Source organism: Leucopleurus acutus (assembly GCF_964270905.1).
Source record: "Leucopleurus acutus genome assembly, chromosome: X".
In the NCBI taxonomy this organism is placed as follows: Eukaryota; Metazoa; Chordata; class Mammalia; order Artiodactyla; family Delphinidae; genus Leucopleurus; species Leucopleurus acutus.
In genome coordinates this window covers 121,852,415-121,871,812 of record NC_139148.1, presented here as the reverse complement: position 1 = coordinate 121,871,812, position 19,398 = coordinate 121,852,415, and positions in this window count along the sequence as shown.

Here is a 19,398-nt window from a genome sequence, read left to right as displayed (position 1 = left end):
AAGGATGGACTACGAAAATACTAAGTTTGGCAGATACAATTAAGGACCCACTTGAGGGTAGTGACCGCGAATTTAAAATGAGAACAGTGAACACAGTTTCAGTTTATTCAGAACTGGGGTTTTGCCAGGAGAGGAAAATGAGGTGTGAAAGGGTCAAAACAGTTGAGAGTAGATGCAAAGGATTGACAATGATGGTCTATGGTACTTAAGCTAGGTAAGAAAGAAAGAGAGGGGATGCGGAAGGTAAGGGGCAGTGAAACATGGTAGGATCATTGAATTGGAGGTTTCAAAGAGATCCAAAAATTTTTGGAGTTGAAGAACTAGAAAAATGAACTGGAATGTTAGGATGGGTGGACAGAGAGTGGGACGTTCAACATTGAAGGACTCAAGGAGTTGCAGTAATTTAACAATGGCAGGTTCCAGGGTATGGCCATGGGAGTGGTGGTTAGCTAAGAAAGGAGGATGGAAATGACCATAGGAAGAGAGGAGGTAAAGGAGCTGAGAGACCACTACACTAAAAGTATGATCTGAGTGCATATGGAAATGACAAGTAATTATGACAGGAAGAAGTGAGCTGGAAAGGGTAAAAGTGAGCAAGGATTTAAAATCTTAGGGAAGGAGTGGGGATAACACTGAGGTCTCTAGATGACTGCAACACTAAATGCTAAATGGTGGTTATTGATATGATCTTACAACATGATATTCAAATACACACACACATACACACACACATACACTCTAGGGAGAAGAAAAGAAAGAATGTGGAGAATACCTCCTCACCTTCAGCTCACCTTCAGGATCTCTGTACTTATATATAATTTTTATATTAAAAAAGAAGTAAATGGGAAAAAACAATAAGAATCTTCTGTAATCATATAGAAACTAAAATACATATACAATATTTTTTTAAATAGAAGAACCCACAAATAATTGCAACAACTTGTTTTCTGCCAGGCACTTTTCTTAGAGCTTTACATGTGTTTACACATTTAATTCTCATGACAGTTCTATGAGGTAAGTATCAGAATCAACCCCATTTAATAGATAGAGAAAGTGAAGCACAGCCAGGTAAGGTCAATTAACTATTTATTAAGTGACAGAACCAGGACTCAAACTCAGGCAGTCTGTTCCAGAGTTCAAACTGTTAATCATTGCATTATACTGTCTTTTGTGAAAATAATTCATAATGAACAAATTAGGCTCTTGCCAGGATGTGAAAAAGATACATTATTAAGAATTCTTACTAATTCTATTATACATTATTAAGAATATCTAATATACTTTCTACCATTTCAATAGATAAAGGAAGAAAATCACATATCAACTCTTCAGTTGCTTAAATGTTTTTTGGGAAAATAAAATATAAATACTTAAATACATTTTAAATCGTATAAAATATATTTTTAAAGAATGGGGTAAACGGATACTTCCTTGATACGATTTTACCCATATTAAGCCAAAAAGCAAAAGCAAGCTTAATGGAGAAACACAAAAATCATTCCTAATAAATGCAAAACAAAGGAAAAATATCCACCTTCAATTTGGCTATTTAATTTTGTTCTGAATGTAGTAGCCAATGTAATGAGTCTAAGTGAGGAAATTGAGGTAAAAGCATCTAAAATGAGAAAGAAAATATTATTATTTGTTTATGGTAATATGATACATATAAAATACACAAGGGATTCAATGGAAAGCTATTAAAGTCTTCCAATTTTAAAATAGCACAGTAAAGAGAATAGTTTTCTCATTGTCCTTCAAGTAATCTTAGCCTTCAAAACAATAAGGAGAATGTTTAAAAATAATGCAAACTTCATCTTCAATGAAATTTGGAAATATCTATATTCCCAAAGCATAGTATATGAGAAAAGACTTTCAAATAGAGCCAAGGTCATAAAAGAATGAGGAAACACTGAGGTAAGACTCTTGTGACTAAAGATCTCAGGCCAGTGATAAACCACAGTTCTAAGTGGCCACCACCAAAGAGAAAAACAATAATCAACTGATTATAGAAACAAGTACAAAGGCTGATAGAGGAAGCTACTCTGAACTCAGCATGACAAAGAGTTTCAAAAAGTAGGGAGAGTGGGGCTGAATAAAGAAACAAGCAGGCAAGTCTGTTTGCAGAGTGGAGGAGAGAAGCATCATATGCATAGTTCAACAATGCTGATGTCAGTTTACCAGGGAGGGACTGCCCTGGTGGTGCAGTGGTTAAGAATCCACCTGCCAATGCAGGGGACATGGTTTGATCCCTGGTCCGGGAAGATCCCATATGGTGCAGAGAGTGATTAAATAAATTATGGTACATCCATAGAATGGAATGACTAATTTCCATATGTACTTATAGGGAAAAAAGTTTTGAAGTGAAAACTTCTGTGTACAATGACTTGATTTACATATATGGATATGTATACATGCATATATGTATACACATATAAATATTATATATATATTTCTTTTGTCTATTAGAATATACCTGGAAGCATACACACAAAAAACTGAGCAAAATGTTTGTGTCTGGAGAGGAAAACTGAGAAACAGGGGCCTAGGGGTCAAGGGACTGGTCACTTATATTACCAGTAGACAATATTGTAACTTTTAGCCATTTATATGTTTCATATTTAAAAACAAAAAAAGATTTTAAAACTAATAGAAATCATAAGAGATTTCATAATGTGATTAGTTACAAAATTAAAATATAAAAATAACTTTTCAAGATATGAAAAGGATAGAAATGGAAGAAATGGCCCATTTATAATGGAAATACAGAACATTAAACTTAAAAAAATGTTCAGTACCCATGTGAAGAAGAGTTTGAATTACCAAAAGACCTCAGAAAAATCATAGATAAGTACGACAACATAACTTGACATTGGCAATAAAACTGAATATTATAAAGATAAGCTAATTCTAAAGTTCACATAAAAAATAAACCTTTAAGACTGACAACTAAATTCTGAAAGACAATAAGGAAGCACTAATCCTATCAAAATGTAAAATTTACAAAGATCCAATACTTAAACCTGACTGACATTGGTGCACTAATAGATTGATAGAACAAATGAACAGAATAGATCCAAAAAGAGATGGAAATAAAAATGTAAGTTATTACATATTAAATGTAAAATTTTTAATTTGTAGGGTTTATTCATTAAATGGTGTTGGGAGAACTGGCTAGTGACCAAAATATAAAGCTATATCCCTATCTTACTCAATAAACCAAAATTTCAGATGAATCAAATGTTTAGAAATCAAAGTAAAAATCATAATTTACCAGGAAAAATGTGATAATTATTTAAATAATGTTATGGTGGTTCTTCTAAGCAAAGCCAAAATCAGAGAAGCCATAAAAGAGAAACATGATAAATTATATAAAACTTGAGTTTCTTGCATAAACAAAACAATTTTCCTGCATAGAAAAATGTTATAATCAAGAAAAAATTCACTGAAAAACTGAGGAAAATATTTACAGCACAAATTGTTAATGAACAAAACTTGTTTAAAAATCATAGAATTCTTAAAAACAAATAAGAAAAAAACCCTGGAGATCAAATAGGAAATCAAATTGACATGCACAAATAGTTAATACAAGAAAAATAACTTTAATCATATTAAAGAAATTTTCTCTCTATCATAATTCAAGAAATGAAAATAAAATACCATCTTTTCCCATTAGATTGGCAAATATCAAGAGTAACATGGTAGGTAAGACTGCACACTATCTCAATGACCATTTAACATTGTAATAGAGGGACTTCCCTGGTGGTGCAGTGGTTAAGAATCCGCTGGACAATGCAGGGAACACGAGTTGGAGCCCTGGTCCTGGAAGATCCCACATGCCGCGGAGCAACTAAGCCCAGCCCGTTCGCCACAACTACTGAGTCAGCGCTCTAGAACCCGCAAGCCACAACTACTGAAGCTGGTGCACCTACAGCCCATGCTCCAACACAAGAGAAGCCACTGCAATAAGACGTCCACGTACTGCAAGAAAGAGTAGGCCCTGCTCGCCGCAACTAGAGAAAGCCTGCATGCAGCAACGAAGACCCAACCCAGTCAAAAATAAATAATTTTAAAAAGAACATTGTACTAGAAATCAGTGCAACAATGACTAATAATGTGTAAGTAATAATAATGACTAGTCAGTGTGTAAATGTATGGGTATGTGTGGGTGCATACACATTTTAACGGAAGAAAATGTCACCATTTTTTCATGATATGATTATTCACCTGGAAAAATCTACAACAATCAATGTACAAAATTAGATATAGTAAGAATCCTGAAAATAAGCACAAAATGTGGGGAAACAGGCATTAGGACTCTCAAATTTGTTTGTGGGAGTATAGATTTTGAACTTCTGGTAAGTAAAATTTGCCTGAATGTCTATATCTGTATATATCTATACCTATCATCTGTCTACCTGTCTATGAATAATACATACCCTTTGACCAATGACTCAGGAATTCTACTTCTAGAAAAGGAATTTATAGTCCACATAGATATTATCAGTTATGTGCAAATGTTTATTCATAAAATATGCAATGCATTGATGCCTATTGCAGGAAAAGGTTGGAAACAACCTTAACACCCATCATTAGGGAAGTAGTTTAAAATGTTTTGTTATCTTATGTTAATGTATAGTTGACTAAATAATGCGGCTCCATGATGTCCACTTTCTAATCCCCAGACCCTGCAAATATATTACCTAATATAACATCTTGGAGATTGCAATTTTAATTTTTTTTATTTTTAATATTTTATGTTTAAAAATTTCTATTGGAGTATAGTTGATTTACAATGTTGTGTTAGTTTCAGGTGTACAGCAAAGTGAATCTGTTATACATATACATATAACCACTCTTTTAAAGATTCTTTTCCCATATAGGCCATTACAGAGTACTGAGTAGAGTTTCCTGTGCTATACAGTAGGTCCTTATTAGTTATCTATTTTATATATAGTAGTGTGTATATGTCAATCCGAATCTCCCAATTTATCCCTCCCCCCCTTTCCCCCTGGTTAACGAAAAAGTGTCTTTGAAGATGCAATTAAGTTAAGGATTTTTGAGAAGGGAAGATTACCCTGGATTATCCAAGTGGGCACAATGTAATCACAAGTGCCCTTCTAAAAAGAAGCAGAGAGAGCTACTCCTATAGAAAATAAGGCAATGTGATGGTGGAAACAGAGATTAGAGTGATGTGCTTTGAAGACGGAGGAAGAGGCCACAAACCAAGGAATAAAGGCAGTCACTATAAGCTGAAAAAGACAAGGAAATGGATTCTAGCCATAGAGTTTCTGGAAAGAACCAGCCCTGCCAACACCTTGAATTTAGCCCAGTGAAACTGATTTCACATTTATGACCCCCCACCTGAGCACTGTAAGAAAATAAATATGTGCTGTTTTAATCCATTAAGTTTGTGGTAATTTTTTACAGCAACAATAGAAAGCTAGTATGTACTGGATTACCAGTTGGGGCAGATATATATGTACTGATATGATATATGAGTGTTTTTATCTCCAAAATACACTCAGTAATGAGTAAGAAAAAAAAGAAAAGTATGGTGTATATATTATGTAAAATTTTTATAGAAATGAGTGTATTTATATGCACATAAACAAATATGTACACACATATAGGGTGTCTCTGGAAGAATGTACAAAAAATGTAAACAGTGGTTATCTGAAAAGGTGAATTGGGAGGGGCTAATTTTAGGAGTTGAAGACATTTCCCCTTTGTACCCTTTTGTGCTGTTCGATTTTTTATACCTTATGTACATATTAATTTTTCAAAAATAAATAATGGGCCCATAATTTTTTAAAAATTGAAGATTACAAAAATCCTGTTCATGTTTTGATTGTGATATTATTGGATTTATAGATTAATGTGTGGAAGAATTGATATCTTTAGAACTCTGACTCTTCCTCCAGAAATATATCATGTCTCTCCATTTATTCAAATGATAAATCCTCCAGCAAAAATTTTTTTCTTCATCTGCAATTCTTAGACCTTCCTGTTAGTTATAGCAATAGTTATTTATTAATATTTTAACTAAAATCTAATTTTGTATTAAAACTATATTTCTAATTTCTTTATTTTTACTTACTTTGCTTCAATTATTTTTAGCTAGGTATTTTAGTGTGATAAGTAAGAAGCAGCAAGGGTGAATGCCCTTGTCTTGTTCTGACATGAAAGCTAAAGTCTGTAACTTTATGTATGCTTGTTACAGATATTTCGTAGATATATTTTATAAATTTGCAGAATATCTAGATTGCTAAGAGTTTTTATTACAAACATCTGTTTGATTTATTGAATTCCTTTTTCTGCCTTCATTTATATGATCGTGTAGTTTTTTTCCTTTATTCTCTTAAAGGTGAATTCATTGATTTGTTTTATGTTACAGCATCTTTTCATTCCTGAAAAAAAACTATTAGTCATGACATATATTTATACAACTGGATTCAGTTTGTTAGTATGTTATTTAAGATTTTTGCATCTATATCTATAAATCTGCAATATTTCCTCCTCCTACTAAACCCTGTCAGATTTCAGACTTCTAGATTAATAAAAATAAGATTTCCTTTCTTTTATTTTAATGAAATAAAATTTTCCTTCTCTTAATTTTAACTGAAACTATTTCAATAAAGATGAATTTTCTGTTCCTTAATTCATATTTTCTAATTATTCTTGAGCCATTTTTGATAGTTGACATGGTCCATTTTAAGTTTTCCCAAATTTATTAAGACAAAACTATTCATAATATTTTATCATTTTAAAAACTCTGCTATGTTTAGTGATGTTTCTTCGCATTCCTAGGATTATTTTCTTCTGAATACTTTTGCAAGAGGTTGGCCTATTTTATTAATTTTTGAGTAGCTAGTGTTAGTGTGTTGAAGCTCTCTATTATTTATTTGCTATTAATTAATTTCCACTGTTAACATTCCTTTATTCTTGTAAGTTTTCTGTTATTTTTCTTCTAACATCCAGAGTGAAACAATTAGCCCATTCATTTTTGATTTTTCTCATTTTCTAATATATGCATCTTTTACCCATACTTTTTTCCACTAAGTACTATTTTGGTTGCCTACCAATACTTTTTGATATGTAATATATTCCTTGCCTTTTATTTCTAAATATTTTATAATTTCCATAGTGGTTTCTTTTTGATCCATTTGTATAGTACTGTTTCCAAAGAATTTATGTTTTTATTATACATAGAAGTATCCATTATCGATTTCTTATTTTATTATGCTGTACTCAGGGATTGTGGTCTGTATATTTTGGATCTTTAATATTCATTGAGAATTCCTTTGGGACATAGTAGACAATAAATGTTTGTTAATATTTCAGATGTGCTTGAAAAAATGCATTCTATGTATGATGCTTACAACAAACTTGCTAATTTTGTGATTCGTCTTTAATATCCCTAGTAATTTTGTATCTTTCTGATTTGTTTCTGAGTGAAATAAGTCTTCCCTCAATCATTGTTCATTTGTTCATTTCCAAGGAGATATATGGGCAGTTGATCCATGTCTTATTTCTTTGTCTGTGAAGTGATTTACTTAGTTGAAGGCAAATTGTATGAGCTATCATCATTGTGTAAAACGTTTCATAAACTCTGTATTATGGGTTAAACTGTGTCTCCCCAAAATGTATATTTTGAAGCCACAAACCCTATTATCTCTGAAGGTGAAACCAAACCAGCAAACACCTTGATCACGGACTTCTAGTTTTCAGAACTGTGAAAAAATACATTTCTGTTGTTAAAGGCACCAGTTTTTTGTTATGACAGCTCTAAACCAAATAATACATGCTGTAAGAAGAAGAATGAGAGTGGATGGCAAATCCAAAATAAAATCTATATTTATGAACAAAGTCTTCTCCACTCCACAATGGAAGGGGTACAATACAATCCACCTATGACCTATGACTAGGTAGTTCATTAATTCCTAATCATGTAACCAAGATTGATTGTTCCTACTGGAATATTGGTTTATCTATAGTGGTATGTACTATGTCTGCTTAGGTAAAACAAATTCTGTGTTGTTGAGATTTTACTTAACCTGTAATCTAACCAGTATTGATACTTTTCTTGTGAGATCACTGAATTAGATACGGAAAACACATATAAAATATTAACAAAAATTGTTTTTTCTGTTATATCCCAAAAGAATTCTCAATATTTTGTTTATTTTCCTAGAGGGAAAGATGTTCTCTTCTAAGATTCTACACTGATCACAAAGGACCAGACATTGTTCTTGTTGGATAATAAGGGACTTGGAAGGAACAAACTTGGTGGATTAAGGACAAAAAGTGCTGAGAAACAGATATTTACATGAACATCAAGTAATATGTCCAGAGCCTGAGAAAATTTCTTTTCTAATATGAATGCTCTGCTGGTTAGACAGCTCTCATTTCTGCTCACTGGGATTTCCATCCCTTATTGTCCTTCAGGGTAATTTCAAGGTGGGGCTATAACATCCTAGAGTTCAACTTTGAGTGATGCTGGAATATTGCACAAACACAGCTGTGAAACAGGCTCAAATGCTTATTTTTTTAATTTTTATTTTATATTGGAGTATAGTTAATTAACAATGTTGTATTAGTTTCAGGTGTAGAGTAAAGTGAATCAGTTATACATATACATATATCTATTCTTTTTCAAATTCTTTTCCCATTTAGGTTAATACAGACTATTGAGCAGAGTTCCCTGTGCTACACAGTAGGTCCTTGTTGATTATCTATTTTAAATATAACAGTGTGTACATGTCAATACCAAACTTCCAGTCTGTCCCTCCCCCCACCCACCCTTCCACCCTGGTAACCATAAGTTTGTTCTCTAAGTCTATGAGTCTGTTTTGTAAATAAGTTCATTTGTATCATTTTTTCCTAGATTCCGCATATATGTGATATCATATGATATTTGTCTTTCTCTGTCTGACTTACTTCACTTAGTGTGATAATCTCCAGGTCCATCCATATTGCTGCACATGGCAATATTTCACTCTTTTAATGGCTGAGTAATATTCCATTGTGTGTATGTATGTGTGTGTGTGCGTGCATGTGTATATATATACACACACATATACTATATATATATATATGTCTGTGTGTGTGTATGTGTGTGTATATATCTCATATCTTCTTTATCCATTCATCTGTCGATGCACAGTTAGGTTGCTTCCCTGTCTTGGCTATTGTAAATAGTGCTGCAATGAACATTGGGGTGTATGTATCTTTTCGAATTATGGTTTTCTCTGGATATATGCCCAGGAGTGGAATTGCTGGATCCTATGGTAGCTCTATTTTTAGTTTTTTGAGGAACCTCCATACTGTTTTCCATAGTGGCTGTACCAATTTACATTCGCAGAGGGCTCCTCAAATGCTTATTTTTAATTCTCAGTGAACTGGTCATATGAAAATTCTCATGAGACCACAGATAGCAGTTGAGGGAGAGACATAATTGTAGTATAAGTAAGATTGGGAATGTAAAAAATATACTTATGAAAGTTACTTATGTCCTCAGGGTCTACCATTTCCACTTAACAACAAAATACTCCTTGGAGTTCCCAAAGTTATGTTTAGCTGTCTCAGATAAAATCCAATTATTGATGGGTACTTGAATGTCATGGTCACTTACTGTTTCTTTACCTTGTTTTCAATGTTTACCAGCAGCCAATAGGGACTCATCAATTGTTTATCAAAAGTTATTGTTAAAAGGTAGTATGGCTTTGCTCCAAAATGTTAATGGTTCCCAATACAATTTGCCCTACCTGAGTTTATCATAGGTTCCATAGAACATGCAAATATGCTAGTGACATTTTAATCATATTTGGATATGTCATGTCATAATGGCAACTGGAAGCACCTTTCTCTTCTCTGCCCCCCCTCCCAAAATTTGACAGCATAAAAATGTAGTGTTACCTCCAAAGAATGAAGAAGCTCATACATTGTTATACATCCTTCTTAGGGTCATAAGATCCTTTTCCTTCACCAGGAAGGAGATGGTCCTGACATACCTTCAGATTAGTGGGTTCCTGGGAGTTTTGTTCTGTATTCTTGAAATTCATTTTCCACATATTTGCACATTTTCCCAAGGCATCCAGGGAAGCTACTAGTATCTGTTTTTCTCTGTCCTCTCACATAATATTAACAATGTAACAAGGGAAGCTACTAGTATCTGTTTTTCTCTGTCCTCTCACATAATATTAACAATGTAACCGACCAACATGGGTGTCCTGTAGGATAGTAAGGCAGTCAAGATTCCTTTGAATTAGGCATAAAGAGAGAAAGTACCATTAGCAGTTTTGATCTGCTCTAGTAAGGAGATATCTTGAACTGCAGCTTCAAAGCCTCTATTTGATTAAGTGTACCAACATCCAATACTATTCTCCAAGACCTATTGGACTATTTACTGGCTGAATGAGAGAATTAAATAGTGCTATTACAAGCATCAATGGGCTCAAATCTTTCAAGTTATTCATGGTGGCAAATATCTCTGCAGTTTCCTTAGGGCAATACACTGTTTAATAGGTAGCCTTTACTTGGCTCAATAGTCGGGAAACCAAAATGGAATTCTGCCATTTGTTGAGGGTATAGATCCTAAATAAAGTCAGAAACAAAAGAAAGAAACTACAATATGCACTTGTTGTTATATGGTCAAATATGAGCATACTCAACTGAGAATTCCACTTATCATCTGACCCCATATGGCCTCATCCTGACAAATAAATTAAAATCGTGTGGTAGGTTCTCAGGAGGTAATGTTAGCTCACTGTCCATATATAATCCCCCAAGAAATTTATTCATTATATCTATGATGTCATACTAGTCAGACTGCATGAACAAAAAGTAGCTAGCCTATTGGAAATCTTGATTTTATCACAATCTCTAAAGAGGGGGAGATACATCCAAGAATTTTAAGGAGTTGGACCTATCAATAAAAATTTAGATGTCCAGTGGTCAGGAGCATTCCAGTATATTTCATCTGCTATGGGTGGAACTGTGCCCTCCCCCCCCAATCCACATGTTGACACCCTAAACCCCAGGACTTCAGAATATGACTGTATTTGGTGTTAGAGTCTTGAAGGGGTAATTATGTTAAAATGGGGCCATTAGGGTGGGACCTAATCCAACCTGACAGGTGTCCTTATAAGAAGAGGAACTTTGGACACACAGAGAAACAGCAGGAATATGCATGCACAAAGGTAAAACCACGTGAAGACACAGGAAGAAGCTGGCCATCTGCAGGCTAAGGAGAGAGGCCATAGGAAAAGGAAAATAAACCTTCTGACACATCTGCCTTGTAGTTTTAACCTCCATAACTGTGAGAAAATAAATTTCTGTTGTTTATGCCATCCAGTCTGTGGTATTTTGTTATGGCAGCCCAAGCAAACTAACACACCATCCAAAATAAAGGACAAATTACCGCAATTTGCACCTTCCAATAACAAGGAAGTACAATGCCTGATGTGCCTTTTCATGTTCTCTTAGTAGCATATTCTACACCTGGGAAAACTGCAACAACCCATATGCTGGGTAACCCTAAATACAGTGAGCTTTGGTTCGGGCCCAGAACTGGTAAGGGGTGTATATCAAGTCCAAGCTGTGATGCAAGTGCATCTGCCACTTGGGATTTATGATCTGGCAGACATACAGTGTTGGAGATATTAGTGGTGGCAAAAAGATGCCATGTTGTGTTTGCTGAAAGACCCAGAGGGAGAATCACAAAACAGGCCTGGAGATTCTGGAACAAGATCAGAATTTAGCTGCATGAGATTCCATATATTATATCCAATCAGAAGATTTGCTTTACAGCAAAGGAAAAAGAGCGGTCACCCTCCAAAAGCTGCTGGCCTCCTAAACATTGGAATGACCTCTTAAAGACATAACTTAAATGCCAGTTCAGAGGTGACACTATATAAGAATAAGGTGCCATCCCCAGGACACAGTTTATATCTTGAATCAAAGATATTTATATGATGTTGGCCATCTGTAGGAAGAATACATGGATCTGGAAACCAAGAAATTCTTACCAACAGTCCTAGAGACTCAATCGTAAAATATTTACAATCTGGTCCCTACAACTCTGGGTTTTGCAAGTTGAGAGGCCCTCAGTTCCAAATTATGACCATTTTTGCTTGGGGACACAGCAAGAGTACTTGGTACTTCCTTTCCCCATTTTAATAATAAATGTAGCAATCTAGGCCTGGTAAGGGAATGGTGATAAAGAGTTAAAACTCCTCATGAGTCATGGTTTGCATCATGCTACCACGTAAGTCATCAATACCAGCAAAACTTCTATTTCAGAGAGAGAGAAATCTAGAATGGAGGGTGGAAGAAACAATGAGTATCAGCTGTGACCTTGAGACCAGCTGGGGCATTGGAAGTTGTTCGCCCCACTAACCTTCTTCTAAGCTTCCTCCGGGAAGAGAGGTCCACCAGAATCCTGGAGGAGCTCCATGTGAAACATCAATATATGAAGTGAAACTAAGCAGCACGAGGGGTGGACTCTGAAGGTTTTGACTGGGATACTCCCAGATCCCTCTTTGAGGAAGGACTTGTTGATCCACCTACAACACTACATAAGCAAACATCCTTCAGCTGTCAACCCCTTCTGAGATTGCTTAGCTGCAGAGACCTGTCTCATGTAGGGTCATGCCCCTTCCCAGCATAGCCCACATTCAAAGAGTGATTAAAGCAGAAGTATACCAGTCTGGTCATCTTGGCACAACTTGAGACAATCCAAATGGCTATTCTAGGTCTAGAACTCCTCATGAGGTTGGCTAAGATTGAGCCTGCATCACAGCTTAACTTCTCCCTTTGCCCAATCTTGCTTCCTTCCTCTCTTTTTTGAAGGTGTTGATCCAAAAGTCACTCTAACAAACATCCTGTATATCCATCTCAAAATCGGCTTCTGGAGAGCCCAACCTCCAATAATTGCCTAACAGTAGTGAAGGTAAGGGCATTTAGGGAAAATATTAAGTTTTACTTGCAAGAGAGAAAATGACTTCTTTAGGCATTTAAAGTATGCTTATAAGAAATTCTGAGCATTTTTTGAGTTATCTCTATTTTCTGTATGCAACCAGAAAATATCACTGTTCTAATTATTAGGATCTTACCCTTTCTTTTTTTTTTTACTTTTATTTAACACTTTATTGGAGTATAATTGTTTTACAATGGTGTGTTAGTTTCTGCTTTATAACAAATTGAATCAGCTATACATATACATATGTCCCCATATCTCTTCCCTCTTGCGTCTCCCTCCCTCCCACCCTCCCTATCCCACCCCTCTAGGTGGTCACAAACCACGCACCTGATCTCCCTGTGCTATGCAGCTGCTTCCCACTAGCTATCTATTTTACATTTGGTAGTGTATATATTTCCATGCCACTCTATCATATTGTCCCAGGTTACCCTTCCCCCTCCCCATAACCTCAAGTCCATTCTCTAGTAGGTCTGTGTCTTTATTCCCGTCTTGCCCCTAGGTTCTTCATGACATTTTTTTTTTTTTTAGATTCCATATATATGTGTTAGCATACGGTATTTGTTTTTCTCTTTCTGACTTACCTCACAATTCTCATACCAGACAAAATAGACTTTAAAACAAAGACTATTACAAAAGACAAAGAAGGACACTACATAATGATCAAAGGATCAATCCAAGAAGATATAACAATTGTAAATATTTATGCACCCAACATAGGAGCACCTCAATACATAAGGCAAATACTAACATCCATAAAGGGGAAATTGACAGTAACACAATCATAGTAGGGGACTTTAACACCCAACTTTCACCAATGGACAGATCATCCAAAATGAAAATAAATAAGGAAACACAAGCTTTAAATGATACATTAAACAAGATGGACATGATATTTATGGGACATTCCATCCAAAAACAACAGAATACACAGTCTTCTCAAGTGCTCATGGAACATTCTCCAGGATAGATCATATCTTGGGTCACAAATCAAGCCTTGGTAAATTTAAGAAAATTGAAATTGTATCAAGTATCTTTTCTGACCACAACGCTATGAGACTAGATATCAATTACAGGAAAGATCTGTAAAAAATACAAACACATGGAGGCTAAACAATACACTACTTAATAACGAAGTGATCACTGAAGAAATCAAAGAGGAAATCACTAAATACCTAGAAACAAGTGACAATGGAGACACGACGACCCAAAACCCATGGGATGCAGCAAACGCAGTTCTAAGAGGGAAGTTTATAGAAATACAATCCTACCTTAAGAAACAAGAAACATCTCAAATAAACAACCTAACCTTGCACCTAAAGCAATTAGAGAAAGAAGAACGAAAAAACGTCAAAGTTAGCAGAAGGAAAGAAATCATAAAGATCAGATCAGAAATAAATGAAAAAGAAATGAAGGTAACGATAGCAAAGATCAATAAAACTAAAAGCTGGTTCTTTGAGAAGATAAACAAAATTGATAAACCATTAGCCAGACTCATCAAGAAAAAAGGGGAGAAAACTCAAATCAATAGAATTAGAAATGAAAAAGAAGTAACAACTGACACTGCAGAAATACAAAGGATCATGAGAGATTACTACAAGCAACTCTATGCCCATAAAATGGACAACCTGGAAGAAATGGACAAATTCGTAGAAAAGCACAACCTTCCGAGACTGAAGCAGGAAGAAATAGAAAATATGAACAGACCAATCACAAGCAATGAAATTGAAACTGTGATTAAAAATCTTCCAACAAACAAAAGTCCAGGACCAAATGGCTTCCCAGGCAAATTCTATCAAACATTTAGAGAAGAGCTAACACCTATCCTTCTCAAATGCTTCCAAAATATAGCAGAGGGAGGGACACTCCCAAACTCATTCTACGAGGCCACCATCACCCTGATACCAAAACCAGACAAAGATGTCAGAAAGAAAGAAAACTACAGGCCAATATCACTGATGAACACAGATGCAAAAATCCTCAACAAAATACTAGCAAACAGAATCCAACAGCACGTTAAAAGGATCATACACCATGAGCAAGTGGGGTTTACCCCAGGAATGCAAGGATTCTTCAATATACGCAAATCAATCAATGTGATACACCATATTAACAAACTGAAGGGGATCTTACCCTTTCTTAATCACTGTGATAGCTTTGTCAACTAAGTGGTCCCAACAAAGATTGCAGCAGTCTTTGTGTTTGGTTTATAGCAATCTTAACTCTAATATATAAAAAAGAAGTCTGGCAAAGGGGTCCAATAATAGTCCTGGGTTTTATTACATGTTAACTACTAGATGAAGCATTCTTCATTCCAGAGAGGAGGTCACAGTTTGATAACCTCGAGAACCACAGAAGCCCATCATGAAACCACCTGATGCCAGATGATCTCCGGATTGAAGGAATTCGGGCCCTGCAGGCACCCTGATCCTTATCAGCAACCCTACCTCTTGACTATAAGACTCCTCACAACCCCCCTCCCCAGACTGGGACACACAGTTTTGAGGGCACTATCACCCCCATGGCCCCCTTTTCCAGGCAAAGCAGTAAAGCTATTCTCTTCTACTTTACCCAAACTCTTTCTCCGAGATTCAATTCAGTGCCAGTGTACAGAGGCCGATTCTTGGCATCACAACCAAATATGCATTACACTTTCCCTAGAAGAGGATATAAAGTCCCTGAGTGATGTCTACTCTTCTTGATATCCCATAACTTAAGTACTATGGTGTAAACTTAACAATACTTAAATATTATAAAGTCAACACATCTAATGTTAAATGAAAAGGGAATAAGAGAGGGAAGAAAGATATTTGATGTATAGATAGATAAAGATATTGATATTGACATAGACATCTGTAGGTATATAAACACACACATGCAAACATTTATAATAAAATAAGGAGAAAATACTCATGACAATTACAGTCCTCCCTCTTGTAGCTGGTCATAGCTGGTATTTATAATTATCTTCATCCACTACCCATTCCATATTCCCTTTGCTTTTAGCAAATACCTCAGCTGCTTATGGAGCTTTACCTGGTGGGATGATCCAAATCCTTATTCCTGAAGGGTCTCAGCCATTAAACGTCCTGCCTGTATTAGGTCATTGTAGTTATATGTCGACTTTAATCACAGGGCATGGTAATGATAAGAGATGCCCTAAAAACCCTCCTATAATCCAAACGTAGACTTCCTTGCCTCCTTTGTGAAGTAGTAGTCAATTTCCTCTTGTTGGACAAGATCAGTCACCCCAGCCAGCACAGTAACTCCCTTCTTTGCCTATTGATTCAAAAGCATGACGAGTCCAAAGTGGCCAGGCAGCATTCTTAAGTTCCAGTTCAATGGAATCTCTTTTGTAACTCTTGGTGGAAGCATTCCTCCCTTTGGAGCCAAGACTTCTAGGTCAGTACAGCATAAAGTCACAGGAATATAAAGCAAAAATTTTACTAGTGGGTCGCTAGAGATAATAGGGAGTGGTGCCACCCTCATTTTCATCCCTTAATTCCAGAACTTGTGAATCTTGGCTATGGGAGAAATAGCACCATATATTAGATGTTGATTCAGAGTATATACAGCCTTCTGGAGAACTCTGGCCCAGCCATGCAAGGTATTGCCACCTAACTGGTATGTAACTCAGTCTTCAAAGGATCATTCCATCATTCTGTCATGCTAGCTGCTTCAGAGTGGTGGGGAACATGGTAAGACCAGTGAATTCTGTGAACATAGGCCTATTACTACACTTCATTTGCTACTGAGTTCCTTTATCAGAAACAATGCTGTGTAGAATACCATGATAGTGGATAAGGGCATTCTATAAGGCTACATGGTAGCTTTGGTAGAAGCACTGCATGCAGGGAAGGCAAGTCCATGTCCAGAGTTTCTATTCTAGTAAGAACAAAATGCTGCCTTTTCCCTGATAGAAGTGATCCAATGCAATCAACTTGCCACCAGGTAGATGGCTGATTGTCCTGGGAAATTGTGCCATATCAGGGTCTCGGTGTGGTCTATGCCACTGGCAGAAAGGCTCTCGGTAGTGGTGAGTGGAAGACAATGTTGCTGAGCCTGTGTAAAACCTCCATCCCTGCCACCATAGCCATTTTTTTTCATGAGCCCATTGGATGATGACAGGGATGGTTGGGAAAGAGACCAACTAGTATCCACAAGCAGGTAATCCTATCCACTTATTAAAATCCTCCTTTGCTGAGGTCACCCTTTGGTGAGTTATTCACATGGGATACAAGTATCTTCACATTTTTCCCCACGCAGAGAGTTCTATCCATATACCTCTTCCCCAAATTTCCCTGTCACCAATTTTCCAATCATGTTCATTCCATGTCCCTGATCATCCAGCCAAACCATCGGCCACAGATCATAAATCCATATAAAATAATACATCTGGCCATTGCCCTTTCCAAGAAAAGTGAACAATCAGGTACACTGCTCAGAGTTCTGCCCACTGGGTGGACTTCCTGTCACCACTTCCTTCAGGGATGTCCCAGAAACAGGCTGTAGTGCTGCATCTGTTCACATGCAGGTGTTGCTTGCATATCACACAAAATCAACTATAAACCAAGCTCAAGTCTTCCTTTCCTCTGTCAACTGATCGTAGGGAACTCCCCATAAGGTCAAAGGTGTAGCCTGGGAGAAAGAAGGTGGTGTAATAGGAGTAGGGACCATGGGAATTTGGGCCACTTCTTCATGCATCTTACTTGTACCTTCAGTGGTTGCTCAAGCCCAATCACGTATATATCACTTGTATTTGATGATGGAGCACTGCTGTTCATGCCTGACTGTATGGAATGGTGGGTCATATAACACTCAGTTCATGATGGGCAGCTCAGGTTGCATGGAAACTTGGTGGCCCATAGTTAAGCATTCATGTTCTACTAAGGCCCAGTACAGGCCAAGATCTGTTTCTCAAAAGTGAAGTAGTTTTCCACAGAGGGTGGTAAGGCTTTGCTCAAAATCCTAAGGGCCTACATTGAACTTCACCTAAAGGGGCTTGCCAGAGGCCCCAGAAAGCATCCCTATCTGGCACTGACACTTCAAACACCACGGTATCGCCTGGATCATATGACCCAAGCAGCAGAGTAGTTTGCACAGCAGCCTGGACCTGTTGCAGAGCCTTTTTTTGGTTGTTCTGGGCCCCATTCAAAACTAGTACCTCTTTGGGTCACTTGGTAAATGGACTGGAGTAACGCATCTAAATGGGGAATATGTTGCCTCCAAAATCCACTCAGCATTATGCCTCTTTTTTGGATGTAGGATGGGACAGATACAACAACTCGTTCACCTTAGAAGAGATATCTCAACATGCCCCACACTAATGGGCTGCTAGAAATTTCACTGAGATAAAAGGCCTCTGAACTTTTATTGGATGTATTTCCCATTCTCTGACGTACAAAGGTCTTACCAATAAATATAGTGTAGTTTCTATTTCTTGCTCACTAGGTCCAGTCAGCATAATGTCATCAATATAATGGACAAGTGTGAAGAAAAAAGGTGATCAAGATTCCTACAAACTAAATTACAACATAGCCCTGGAGAATTGCTATATCCCTAAGATAGGACAGTAAAGTGTGTTGCTAGCATACTGCTTCTGGGGTGCCTTATTGACAGGGATAGAGAAAAAGGCATTTGGCAGATCAATAACTGCATACCAAGTTCCAGGGGATGTTTTAATTTGCTCAAGCAATGAAATCACACCTGGGCTATAATTGGAGTTAACACCTGGTTAAGCTTGTGAAAATCCACTGTCATTATCCAAGATCCATCTGTATTCTATAGAGGTCAAATATGTAGTTGAGTGAGGTTGTGATGGGAATCACCAACTCTGCATCTTTCAAGTCCTTTCAACTATGAAGTGCAGAAATATCCCAGTGCAAATTGAGAATTTAATATGTAATCTAAATAATATGTCAATTCAGTAGGAGAAATTTTTTATTTAAAATGATACTGTCTGAAATGTGTATCAATTTAGATAAAAATGAGGCAGAATCCCTACCTCATATCTTACAAAAAATAAATTCAAATGGATATAAGGTTTAAAAATCAAGAGAAATATAAAAATATTAAGGAGGGATATAGGCTTGGGAGTGTTTTTTTAAACAATACAGAAGTTTTAAAAAGAAATATATAGGTTTGGTAGTTTTTTTAAAAAAACAATACAGAAGTTTTAAATAGGATAATAAATTTAGATTTTCTGCTAATTTGTACTCTTTCATTAATCTTGTATTTCTTCTTTAATAAAGAAGATGATTTTTCCAGTTAGTATAGATTTAGCTGGATCACATAATACTATGAAAAGATCTACAATTCATTCCCGTCAAGATATTTTATATATTCATACTGATTTCCTCTTTAAGGCATTCTTGGTATGCTTTCATTAAATATTAAGTATTTTTTCAACTTTACCTTTTTCT